This window comes from Neofelis nebulosa, chromosome 8, assembly GCF_028018385.1.
Source record: "Neofelis nebulosa isolate mNeoNeb1 chromosome 8, mNeoNeb1.pri, whole genome shotgun sequence".
Taxonomy (NCBI): Eukaryota; Metazoa; Chordata; class Mammalia; order Carnivora; family Felidae; genus Neofelis; species Neofelis nebulosa.
Genome location: NC_080789.1, coordinates 47,961,517 through 47,975,560, shown reverse-complemented (window position 1 = coordinate 47,975,560; position 14,044 = coordinate 47,961,517). Strand labels below are relative to the sequence as shown.

The 14,044-nt window shown below is 36.7% G+C and overlaps 1 protein-coding gene across 3 annotated transcripts in view; it reads left to right on the top strand.

Moving 5' to 3' along the window:
• The window catches only part of FRS2 (fibroblast growth factor receptor substrate 2), a 112,492-nt gene that overhangs the window by 75,927 nt on the left and 22,521 nt on the right, over positions 1 to 14,044 (top strand). The window contains exon 4 of one of the 3 annotated variants that reach the window (XM_058682154.1): positions 7,539 to 7,642. The exons of the other annotated variants lie outside the window; for them this stretch is intronic. The gene's annotated coding sequence lies outside the window, so the exon portion shown is untranslated. The remainder of the gene's footprint in view (positions 1 to 7,538; positions 7,643 to 14,044) is intronic. 3 annotated transcript variants of the gene reach the window in all.

Genomic DNA, 14,044 nt, shown 5'->3' with positions numbered 1-14,044 from the left:
ATGATCTCGCAGTTCCTGAGTTCAAGCCCCATGTTGGGCTCTGTGCTGACAGCTCAGAGCCTGGAGCCTGCTTCAGATTCTGTGTCTCCCTCTCTCTCTGCCCCTCCTCTGCTTGAGTTCTGTCTGTCTCTCTCTCAAAAATAAATAAACATAAAAAAACCAGACATGTAATGGACTCACACAGTTAAAGATGCCTTTCTCTTTTTTATGTGTTTTACTTAGGATTAACTGAATATGATTTTTAAAACTCCATGGAGTCATTACTTTATATTTCTAAGTATATAAGAGCTTTTTTGTTGAATCAATCCCTTTGTTCCTTTTAGTGCAAATATTTCAGATTTAGTTTAGTCCTTGAATTACTTCAGTTGAAAGAAAGCTCAAAGTCATCTCATCAACTTTTTGACCAGTAGTGGAATCTACTGAACATTGCCAATGACTGGTAACTCAGTTCTTTGTTAGATGAGATATGTTTTATTCTCGCTGACTTCTTATGTTTTGGTTCTTACTGTTTTGGTTCAATTTCTGTTTCAGGAGGAAGTCAAGTCCGTTATTCCATGAAACAGACGGAAATTTGAAGATAGCTGATTGTTTCTACTCTGCTTTTCCTTACTGCTAAATATTCATTTCTTTCTTTCTTTTTTTTTTTTTAATTTTTTTAATATTTATTTTTGAGAAAGAGTGCGAGCAGGGGAGGGACACAGAGAGAGGGAGACACAGAATCTGAAGCAGGCTCCAGGCCCTGAGCTGTCAGCACAGAGCCCGACGCAGGGCTCGAACCCATGAACTGTGAGATCATAACCTGAGCTGAAGTCGGATGCTTAACCAACTGAGCCACCCAGGCTCCCCATAAATATTCTTTTCTTTAAATTAGCTTTCCATGGTTTTTGCAATCTTACCAATGAGACACTTCTTCTTATCCCGTGTCATCTTAAATCATTCTCTTCCCTAGGCTTTTGTATAGCATACTCTTGGAGATATTCTTATGGGTTCTTGGACAGTGCCTATCCAGCTCTTTTGTGGACTTCTCTTCCCTGCAGTTCCCTTAAATATTGGTTTAATTTTTCTATTTCTGTAGGTTTAACTTTTCTTCTCACTGGGCAGTCTCATCTTGTCCCATGCTTTGCATCCATAAGATGACCCAGATTTGTATCTCCAACTCAGATCTTTTTTCCACTGTGTTTCTGTTTGCCTGTTGGCCATTTCCACTTGGATATCTCATAGGCATCACAGTGCATTCAAAATTGCTTAATCTTGTGTCCTTCCTGTGTTCCCCAGCTCAGTGAGTGTACTGTCACCTGAATGAAAATGTGAGTGCATTCTTTGAATCTTGCTTTCCTTCCCAGTTTAATCAGTCATCAAATATTACTGATGCTAACATTTACGTTTTGCTCTAATCCGTCTTCCTCTATTTTCAGAGAGATTAAAGAAGAATTCAGATTTCTGGGGGTGCCTGGATGGCTCAGTTGGTTAAGTGTCTGACTCTTGATCTCCCCTCAGGTTGTGATCTCATGGTTTGTAAGATGGAGCCCTTGTTGGACTCTGTACTGACAGCATAGAATCTGCCTGGGTTTCTCTCTCCCTCTCCCTGCCCCTCCCCAGCCGGCGCTCGCTCTCTCTCTCTCTCTCTCTCTCTCTTTCTCAAAAAATAAATAAACTAAAAAACAAAACAAAACAAAAAACAAACAAAACCAAACCCAAAACAAAAAGAATTGAGATTTCTGTTGTCCTAAAGCCCATGATATTTTCATTTTATCATGCTGCCTTGCTGGCATTATCAGAGATTCATACTGCCTTCTGCTAGAGGAATTTAAAATGCTAAAAACAAAGCCTTTTATTTTAGGTTCTGATATGGTATTTTAAAACATACTAGGATAGTAGAGCTGTTGTAGGCCATTTATCAATTATATGAGAATTAAAGTCTTGCTTTAGCTGCATTCTGCCTTATATTTAGCAGAGTTCATAATTTCAGAGAATTCAGATTTGGAATATCTGTGGAAAAATATCTGTGGAAAAAAAACTTTTTTGGATTTATTTATTTATTTTAGAGAGAGAGAGCAAGCACGAGCTGGGAAGGGGCAGAGAGGGGAGAGAGGGAGACACAGAATCTGAAGCAAGTTCCAGGCTCCCAGCTGTAAGCACAGAGCCTGATGTGGGGCTCAAACCCACCAACCTGTGAGATCATGACCTGAAATGAAGTTGGATACTCAACTACTGAGTCACCCAGGTGCCCATGCATGTGGAAAAATTTCAAGACTTTGATCAGAATGTCATATGTACATAATTATATGAGACTAATATTCTTTGTAGCTAACTGTTGAATTAAGTTTACAGATTTTTATGTTTATTTTTTAATTTTTTTTTAATGTTTATTTTTGAGAGAGAGAGAGAGAGAGAGAGAGAGAGAGAGAGACAGAGCATGAGTCGGGGAGGGGCAGAGAGAGAGGGAGACACAGAATTCAAAGCAAGCTCCAGGCTCTGAGCTGTCAGCACAGAGCCCGATAAGGGGCTTGAACTCACAGACTGCGAGATCATGACCTGAGCCGAAGTTGAACACTCAATTGACTGAGCCACCCAGGCGCCCCTTTATGTATTTTTTAAATGTTTGTTGTAGAGAGAGAGCGAGAGCACAAGTGCAAGTGGGGGAAGGGCAGGGAGAGAGGACAGAGAGGGTTTGAAGTGCTTTGTGCTAACAGCAGAGAGCCTCATGTGGGGCTCGAACTCATGAACTGTGAGATCATGACTTGAGCCGAAGTTGGATGCTTACCTGACTGAGCCACCCACGTAGCCCCAGATTTCTTTTTTAAAAGGGAATTAGCATAGATAGCTTTTCAGCCAGTACTGGTGAAAAAATATGAAAGTGAGACAGGGTAAAACATCTTAGAAATTCTCACTGTTTTCGGGATGCCTGGGTGGCCCAGTCGATTAAGCATCCGACTTGATTTCAGCTTAAGTCATCGTCTTATGGTTGTGAGATTGAGCCCTGCCTAGGGCTTTGCACTGAATGCAGAGCCTGCTTGGGATTCTCTCTCTTCCTCACTCTCTGCCCCTCCCTAGCTCATGCTGTCTCTCTCAAAATAAATAAATAAACATTAAAAAAAGAGAAATTCTCACTGTTTTCTGTAGATATTTGCTTTCTCCACATTTGCTTTTAAAAAAGGAAGAAATAGTCTCATCATTGCTTTAAAATTATGTCTTATCATAAGAGTGCTCAGAGGGAATATCCCCAGTGATCTTAGCTATATTTTTGAATATAGCTCTTTGGCATTATGTTCACCTTGGTTGATCGATATCTCGAGTTTAAAATCAAGGTACAACTGAAGGAAAACAAACCATGGAAGCTCTAGGGAAAAAGTGCATATTGTCTTTGTTAAAGTGGTAGACAAGAAAACTAAAAATTCGAAATTTGGCTTTCAATGAAATTTTGATTAATTTTTTCACTTCATTTCCCCATTTGAAGAATGAAGAAAATAGTTCCCAGCAGTCTTCACTGAAAGATTGTTCTCTAGACAAATATTTATCAAGGCTCAAAAGAACATTGGGTCTTGGACACTCTGAAATCCTTGATTATAACTGTCTTCTAGCATCTGGGAAAAGCAAAGCAAAGAGATTTTAACATACTTCTCTTGTTCTTCTTACTGTTCTTAAGTAGAGGAGAAATACCTAAAGAGCACACCATGGTACTGAAGAATGTTTCTAGAAGCTCTCAGTGGGTAGTTGTGTACCAGATGTCCAACTGCATTTTTTTTTAAAGATTTTATTTTTTTAAGTAATCTCTACATCCAGTGTGGGGCTTGAACTCATAGCCCTGAGATCAAGAGTTGCATGCTCCACCAGCTGAGCCAGGAAGGTGCCCCCCAACTGCATTATTTTTGTTTGGAATAAACCCAAGCTATACATCTCCATAAATTCTTAGTATTGTGGGGGCCCTTCAGGACATTCCCCTAAGACGTGAATTCTGATTACAACTTTGCTGGCCGTGAGCACCTTTAGCCTCAGAGTGGATGTTAAGTTCTGTGTATTGGCAGGTTTCCAACATTTACTAATTGGGTTATGCCTACTTAAATACTCCTGGCAGTTTCCCTTGGCCACCACATTCTCCACAGGCTGCCCTAACCTGTTTTGTATATAGTCTGCCTTTGGGCTCTGCCTAGACATTTATAGCTTTTCTTTCACAAGAAGTCTTAATAAAGTATTGATTTGTATATTCTTTAGTTAGTAATTTATTGTTGATTATAAAAGTAATTCACACTGTAGAAAATATAAAGAGAAAAATGTGCTTTTCATCCTACCATCGGTGAACCAAATATTAATACTTTAGTGTGTTTTAATGTAGTGTTTTTTTCTGGATGCATGTATTTTGTGTAGGTGTGGGAGAAAGAAAAATAAGTGTGGATGTTATTTTTTAAAATGAGAAGCCTCTTATTTTGCTACTGGGCACAAAGAGTAACTTTAAAAAAAAACAAACCCTTTTTTTTTCTGGAACAATTTTAGAATCACAGAAAAGTTGAAAAGATACTGCAGAGATTCTCATATACCCTTTACCTGGCTTTCCCTGACGTTAATCTTTTTTATTTTTTTTAAGTTTATTTTATTTATTTACTTAGAGAGAGAGAAAGAAAGAGAGAAATCCCAAGCAGGCTCCACACTGTCAGCGCGGAGCCCGATGTAGGGCTTGAACTCAGAAACCATGAGCTATGACCTGAGGTGAAATCAAGAGTTGGATGCTTGGGGCGCCTGGGTGGCGCAGTCGGTTAAGCGTCCAACTTCAGCCAGGTCACGATTTCGCGGTCCGTGAGTTCGAGCCCCGCGTCAGGCTGATGGCTCGGAGCCTGGAGCCTGTTTCCGATTCTGTGTCTCCCTCTCTCTCTGCCCCTCCCCCGTTCATGCTCTGTCTCTCTCTGTCCCAAAAATAAATAAAAAATGTTGAAAAAAAAAAATTAAAAAAAAAAAAAAAAAAAAAAAAAAGAGTTGGATGCTTAACCAGCTGAGCCGCCCAGTCGCCCCTTCCCTAATGTTAATCTCATATAGTTACTGTGACGCATATTTCAAAACTAAGAAATTAACAATACTGTTAACTACAGACTTTATTTGGATTTCCCCAGTTTATCCACGAATGTCCTTTTTCTGTTCCAGAATCCAATCCAGGATACCATATTGCATTTTAAAAGAACAGATCTGTTCTTTCTTTCCTGCTTTAACTTTATACCATGAACATTTTTTGGTCATTAAATGTTCTTTAAACAATGCTTATTAATGGCCCCATACATGGAAAGATGTACTCTGATGTAACTATTTCTGGTTAACTTTGTGGTGGGGGGCATTTTGGGAGGTTGGGGAGTGTTAGAAAACACATATATCAACCATTTTTATTAATGGTGTACTTGAATCAGATAATTTTAATGCTAGATTATAGCAGTAATTTTGAATGCATTGCTCTAAAAGTGGAAAATAAATAATCAAGTTTATTTTCCTTTGAGGTTATGTTTAAGAGCATTTAGATTGAGTTAAATGCAGAATCTGATGAGCTGTTCATGAAGCAATTTGTTTTGAGGGTTATTTAGAGTTGCTTGGCATTTGGCTAACCTTACTTTAAGTAGATTATGTGTATACATTCTGTGTACACACAGTCAATATTTAGGCTTTTAATAGGAGTCTTGTACTAGCATGATATCCACCTGTGTTTGGAAATACAAATTTATGGTATATTCCACTTACATATTCAGTTTTTCAAATTACCACTTTATTTCCTTTCATTAATGTTTATTTAGTTCTAGGTTAAGCATATAATATAAAAAGCGAAGATGCCTAGAGATTCTCTTGCAATGTTGCATCATTTTATGGATATTTATTGCTTGATTGATATTGAATAAGTTGCATATTTCACATGACGTCTGAAGTTAGAGTGGCTTGCATTTAGTGTTTTGTTTTAAAGAATAAAGCCAAATGCTTTTTAAGAACCATTATTAAGAAAAATTCTGTAAATGATACTTAGATTTTACCTCTTGCTGTTGCTCAGTTTAGTAAAATGTCATAGGTTAAATATTATGCTAGAGTTCGATCTAGGCTAGTGAACTACTGTCTATTATTAAATTTATAAGCTAGAAGTTTATTTTGAGGCTTAAGCTATCACTTGTTAATTTGATGCAGTTGTATGAATTCATATATAGAAATAACTGAGCTGAAGAATCTGAACATTGAATTTTGTTACACAATACTCACAGAAAATTGAATGCACCATCTCCATAAGACCAAATATATTCCAGTTTTCAGGCATTTCTGGAGAACACCTATTCTTTCTTACCGCTATCTTACATGACTGCTTTCTGTGGTGTGGTCTGTGGATTTTTAGTGGGGAGAGCTACATGATCTGTCATATAGAATATTTGGCACTTTGATGTTACTGGAGGACAGTATTTGATTTCCTTGTACATATTTTTAGATTGCAATATAAAGTTCTAAACTAAGGGTTTGAGAGGTCCCAAGGTTGATTTTTTTTTCCTATGCTTGAAGATGCTGGAATTGTTGCCATTGGTACTGAGTACCGTTATTGACTTAGCTAGAGTAGAGTGACTCATCTTCTGGGTTTGCACATCTGTAGTTGTGTTTTTATATCTTGGGACACAGATTATGGACACTCAAACTTAATTATATAAATTTCATTACCAGTGTTTTTAGGTGTAATATATTCCAAAGTTATAGATGATTCCAGGATTGAATTATGACCAGTATACTTAAAGGTAGAGTGGTGTTTTATATAATCTTCCATTTTAATTTCTCTTATTTTTAGCAAGCCATTTTAATACCACTTTCTCAGTATTTGCTAAGTACACACACAATTGTTGATAGATAGTAAAGATATAGCTACAGATTCTTTTATTTCATTCTTAAAATGCATGATTGAAAGTGACTTTTTTCAGATCAGTATGAAATATGAAGTCAGAGTGGGTAACTTTTTTTTAGGTCTGGAAGAAGTATCTGAACTTCAGGTCATCATCCTACACTGACACACTCACTGCAGGCAAGTTCAGATGCTGTTAGGAGAATATTTATGTTTATAGATGGATGCTGTGACTGTGACTGTAGGTTAGACTTTGGGCATCATAGAAAGTAAAACACCATGGACTGTATTCTTAGGAATTACAAGTTCTCCTTGTATGTACTCTAGATTTTCTGCCTCTATAGGATGGTATTTTGGTTAAGACATGAGTGGCATCTTTCAGATTCTAAGGGAGAATGTGAACTGTGAAAGTACAAACTGGCCCCTCAGGAAATGGCACGAGCCTGTCTTCCTACCTATATCTCTTAATATTTTCCTAGGCATACCCTGTCTTCCAGCTGTAAGAAATTATTTGCTATGTCTGGAGCAGGCCATGCCCTATTAGACTTCTGTGCTTCTGCATATACTCTTGATCTGGATTGCCCTTGCCTTGTTAACATTTTAGATTTACTCACAGGAAAATGAATTGACAACAGTTTAAATATATATAAGGATGTGCTTACTTTTTCTTGATCATCCTGGTTTTACTTATCTCTTACAGAGAAAACAGAAATGAGAGGAATCTGGTTTAAATTGCAGTACCAGGAATTTAGATTAGACATAAAGAGTTTCCAGAAAATAAAGTACCAGATATTGAAGTGATTTGTAAGTAATATAATTAATTTTGAAGAGTTTTTTATTTTTGTTTTTTGAAAAGTTTAAAAAGGAGGGGGTGGTTAAAGGGTTCTGAATTGCAAAGTGGTTCACCACCATAGCCCCTAGTAAAATAAAAAACCTAAAGGAAGAAAAATCTATTTAGGAATATGCAGATACAACCATATTCATGGATAGAAGCTTAAAAGATAATTGGGAACTTTTTGGTTTTGTGTGTTCATGTGTACTTTAAATTTTTTCAGCTAACAAGGAAACTGTTGCAGGTGTCCTTACTTTTCACAGAATGGCTCTGGTTTTGTGACTAGCAGAATATACTGAGAAATCTCTCCCCTTAGCTTGTTTGTTTGTTTTTTAACTCTTCCTTAGAATAATATAAATAATAAAAAATCCTTAGCAGTGTTAAAATAAGCAGAAAACTAATATGTATCAATCAAAAAAAAAAAAAAAAAAAGACCTTCCCAGTAGTTTAAAAATAACCAAACCACTGACACAAAGAACAAGGTTTTTGAATACCATTCTCTTGATTGTTTTAATATAATTAAATGTGGAGTTAGCTGTGCCCCAAATTTAGAGTTATATTGCTATGCTTCTAACTATAGATATTCTGTCCTGGCTACATTTGAACAGAACTACTGTAGTATAAGCCAAATTCACCCACAGTGCTAGTGAACTGAAAGAGCAAATATACCTTCCTAAGCACCAAATTTATAATCACACTCATGAATAGAGTTCAGTGTTCTCTTTGCTTGTCATTCTGCAAGAATCATATTGGAATGATTTAGGACAGCTTTACTAAATTTATTAATGTAACTCTTGTTATGAGGATAGTGCTTAAGTTCTAGGCTTCTGTGCTTAGAGAGCAAAAGGCCCCTTTGTAATACAAGAGATTTTTACCTGTAGTGGTGATATAATAATTCCTTGTCTTTTTAAACATATTATTAAACGTATACACATATTATATATGTTTTTCTAAATGTTTTTATAGCTAGAATTTATTTCGTTTTCACAATAACTCTGTGAATAGGTATCCTAATGCTATAAATGAGGAAACCTAGGCACAGAGAGGTTGACTGATTGCCATTTAAAACATTGTTTTAAAATCAATTATTATTATTTCAGTGGCTAACATCTAATTGCTTACTATATACTAGACACTGTTTTAAGCTTTTTATATATTTTAATTAATAAGAGCTTGGGCTTTGGAGTCAGATTCAGATTTAATCCTGGATCTTCTTCTTATCAGCTATTGACTTGGGAAAGCTACCTAACTTCTTTAAGCCTTGGTTTCTTCATTTGGAACAGAGAAATAATGCTAGTACCTACCTCATTGGGTGGTTGTATAGATTGAGATAATCCAAATGAATCTGTCTAGCATATAGTGAGGGCTTTAGTGGAATCATAGTTGCTCTCATGTAGATATGTATTTTATAAAGTAATATCCATGTTACAGCAAGATTATGGCTCCATGTAGTGTCTATAACTATCTCTTTCCTCTCACTACCTCCAAATCACCTTTTGTAAGCCTTCTGCTTCTGGGAAGAAACCAAAGACAGTTAAGAAGTCATGGAGAGTATCTGAGACATTCATGTTTCAGAGTCAAAGGCAGGACACTGTGGTCCATTGGTTGTTTCATTCCAGGAGTGCTTTGGTATATCAGTTATTCAGAACTCAGAATGTGTTCTTGTATATCCTTTTAAATGAGGCCATAATGTCTATTAATCCCTGATACAACTGACATACTAAATATTTGCGTAGAAAAAGCAAGCAAAGAACTTCATGGTACTTTGGCAGTGCTAATAATCAAGTAATAAAATAACAAAAATGAATATATATATTGATACTCAAAAAGAGGTTCAGAGAGAATTCTGGGAACATGGTAAAATAGGAAGCATCAGGAATCAGTCTCCCCACATCGGCAACAGTTGCCCTGGCAGGATCTTACATAACTGTTTTGGTAAATTGGAGTTATTAAAGATTTGCATCTGCTTGGAGAAGGCTTGGCTATAAATTGTGATTAATTTTGGTCAGTTTCAGCTCTCAGCACAGCTACCCATCTTCTTCTAGGCCCGTGTAGCTTACACATAGCTTGTGAGAGCCAAGATAGGCAAAAGGATCTTCTCTTCCAAATGTCAGAAATCTGTGCTTGGGTCACTGACTGCTGCTTCTGATCACAGAGGTACACAGGAAGAGATGGGCAATCAACCACTGTTGTTGAGCCTCTCCCTGTTGTTGTAAGCTCTTCCCCTCCAGCTGAAGTGACTTCTGGGAGATTTAAAGGGCTAGCACCTTCTTTTGCCCCATTCAGTTTTCTCTTTCTCCCCCTCTGGGAAACAGACATTAAAGACTACAACATTCTAAAACAACTGCATATACAGGGAGATTTCAAAAGTGACTACACATGCCCAGAAAAAGGCCCAGAAAAGACCTGAGAAGACCTTAAGTTTATATCTTAGGCTGACTGTTGGCAAAAGAGGGAGCCTATTGACAATCAAAAAAATAAAATGGCAAAAAACAGCAAAGGGGAAAATCTGATTTCCAGAGTTACCACATTAGATTAAAATACCACTTTTCAACAACAACAAAATCACAAGGCGAAGGAATAAGAAAGTATGGCCCATTTGAAGGAAAAAAAGAAATCAACAGAAATTGCCCTTGAAAAAGTCCTGATGACAGATATATTACACAAAGACAAAAACAATTGTCTTGAAGATACTGAAAGAACTAAAGGAAGATTTGGAAAACAAATACCAATAAAGGAATAAATAAAAAGAAATCAAATCCTGGAGCTGAAAAGTACAATAACTAAAATGGAAAAATTAGTAGATTCAAAGGCAGATGTGAATAGGCAGAACAAAGAGTCAGCAAACATGAAGATAGGACCATGAAAATTATCAAGTCTGAGGAACAGAAAACAGATTGAAAAAAAGTGAACAGATCAAACAAACTGAAGAAAAATGAACAGAATCTAAGAGACCTGTAGGATACAGTCAAGTGGAGCAACATACATATTGGATTGCTAGAAGAGAGAATATTTGAAGAAATAAGGGCTGAAAACATCCCAAATTTGATGAAAGAACCGATGAATGTAAACGTCCGAGGAGCCCTTTGCACTCTGAATAATTTAGATTAACTCAAAGAGACACACATCAAGACACATTTTAAAAAATTTATTTATTTTTTAATTTACATCCAAATTAGCATATAGTGCAACAATGATTTCAGGGATAGGTTCCTTAAGCCCCTTACCCATTTAGCCCATCCCCCCCACCTACAACCCCTCCAGCAACCCTCTGTTTATTCTCTATATTTAAGAGTTTCTTATGTTTTGTCCCCTCCATGTTTTTATATTATTTTTGATTCCCCTCCCTTATGTTTATCTGTGAACATATAATATTTTATGTTATAATATTTGTCTTTGACTAATTTCACTTAGCATAATACCCTCTGGGTCCATCCATGTAGTTGCAAATGGCAAGATTTCATTCTTTCTGATTGCTGAATAATCTCCATTGTATATATATACCACATCTTCTTTATCCATTCATCCATCGATGGACATTTGGGCTCTTTCCATGCTTTGGCTATTGTCAGTAGCACTGTTATAAACATTGGGGTGCATGTGCCCCTTCAAAACAGCATACCTGTATCCTTTGGATAAATACCTAGTAGTGCAATTGCTGGGTTGTAGGGTAGTTCTATTTTTAATTTTTTGAGGAACCTCCATACTTCCTGTTTTCCAGAGTGGCTGCACCAGCTTGCATTCCCACCAACAATGCAAAAGAGATCCTCTTTCTCCGCATCCTTGCCAACATCTGTTGTTGCCTGAGTTGTTAATGTTAGCCATTCTGACAGGTGTGAGGTGGTATCTCATTGTGGTTTTAATTTGTATTTCCCTAATGATGAGTGATGTTGAACATTTTTTCACGTGTCGGTTGGCCATCTGGATGTCTACTTTGGAGAAGTGTCTATCCATGGCTTTTGCCCATTTCTTCCCTGGATAATTTGTTTTTTGTGTGCTGAGTTTGGTAAGTTCTTTATAGATTTTGGATACTAACCCTTTATCTGATATGTTGTTTGCAGATATCATCTCTTATTCCATCGGTTGCCTTTTAGTTTTGCTGATTGTTTCCTTTGCTGTGCAAAAGCTTTTTATCTTGATGAGGTCCCAGTAGTTCATTTTTGCTTTTGTTTCCCTTGCCTCTGGAGACGTGTTGAGTAAGAAGTTGCTGCAGCCAAGGTCAAAGAGGTTTTTGCCTGCTTTCTTCTTGAGGATTTTGATGGCTTCCTGTCTTACATTTAGGTATTTCATCCATTTTTAGTTTATTTTTGTGTATGGTATAACAAAGTGGTGCAGGTTCATTCTTCTGCATGTCGCTGTCCAGGTTTCCCAGCACCATTTGCTAAAGAGACCATCTTTATTCCATTGGATATTCTTTCCTGCTTTGTCGAAGATTAGTTGGCCATATGTTTGTGGGTCCATTTCTGGGTTCTTTCTGTATTCTGTTCCATTGATCTGAGTGTCTGTTCTTGTGCCGGTACCATACTGTCTTGATGATTACAGCTTTGTAATACAGCTTGAAGTCTGGGATTGCAGTGCCTCCAGCTTTGGTTTTCTTTTTCAAGATTGCTTTGGCTGTTTGGGTGTTTTTTGTTTTTTGTTTCCAAATTTTAGGATTGTTTATTCCAGCTATGTAAAGAATGCTGGTGTTGTTTTGATAGGGATTGCCACATCAAGATACATTTTAATTAAACTTTCTAAAGCCAAACACAAGGAATCTTGAAAGCAGCAAGAGAGAAGCAAATCATCGTATATAAGGGATCTTCAATAAAGTTATCAGCAAATTGCAAAGTTGAAAACTTTGGAGGCCAGGTGGCAGTGGGCTTATATATTCAAAGTGCTAAAAGAAAAAAACTGCCTGGGGCACCTGGGTGGCTCAATGGTTAACCATCCGACTTCGACTCAGGTCATGATCTCACAGTTCATGAGTTGGAGCCCTGTGTTGGGCTCTGTGCTGACAGCTCATAGACTGTAGCCTGCTTTGAATTCTGCGTCTCCCTCTCTCTCTGCCCCTTCCCTGCTTGCATTCTGTCTCTCTCTCTGAAAAATAAATAAACATAGAAGAAAAGTGCCAACCAAGAATTCTGTATCTGGCCAAACTGTCCTCTAAAAGTAAGGGAGAAATTAAGACATTCCCAGATAAACAAAAGCTGAGGAAGTTCATTATCACTAGACCTGCTCTGTAAGAAATTTTCAAGGGAGTTCTGCAACGTGAAATGAAAGGATGCTAGACAGTAACTTGAAGCCATATGGAGAAATGAAGATCTCACTCGAGATGAATACAGGGGAATTATAAAAACTAGTACTGTTGCAACAACGATTTATAACTGCATTTTTTGTTTTCTACATGATTGAGAGATGAATAACATTTAAAGGTGAAAAAAGGCTAATATTGTAATTGTGGCTTGTAATTCTTTTGTTTTCTATATAAGAAACTAATACATCGGAAAAGAATTATTAGTTTATCTTTTTGGGCACTATGAGTATAAGCACAGAGCTTTGGGACATCAGTAACTGAAAGGAGTGGGGATGGAGCTGTAAGAAAGCAGAGTTTTTATATGTTATTGATGTTAAGCTGGTATAAATTCACATTGGATTATTATAACTTTGGATGTGATCTAATCCCCATGATAACCACAAAGAAAATATCTGTAGAAAACACACACGAAAGGAAATCAGAAAGAAATTTAAACATTTCACTACAGGAAAAAAAAACCAAAAAACCTAAACACAAAAACAGTAATGTAGGAAATGAGGGACAAAAAACCTTAAGGCATATAGAGAACAAATAGCAAAATGACAGAAGTCCCTTCTTATCAGTAATTACTTTAATTGTAAATTCATTAAACTCTCCAATCAAAAGACAGATTGGCATAATGGATAAAAACACATGATCCAACTATATGCTGTCTACAAGAGGCTCACTTTAGAGATCCAAAGACAAGTAGATTGAAAGTGAAAAGATGGAAATATATATTGCATTCAAATTGTAACCAAATGAGGTCGGAGGTGGCTGTACTAATATCAGATAAAATAGACTATAAATTTAAAAACTTTGTAAGAGACAAGAATATTATATATTAATAAAATATTCAACAGAGCAAGAAAGTATAGCAATTATAAACGTTTATGTACCTAATGACAGATCATCAAAATATACCAAGTAAAAACTGACAGAATTGAAGGGAGAAATAGACAGTTTTACAATAGTAGTTGGAGACTTCAGTACCCTACTCACAATAATGGATAGAACAACTAGACAATATCAGTAAGGAACTAGAGTACATAACCAACTGAATCTAACAAACAAACAAAACACGCTACCCAATGGTAGT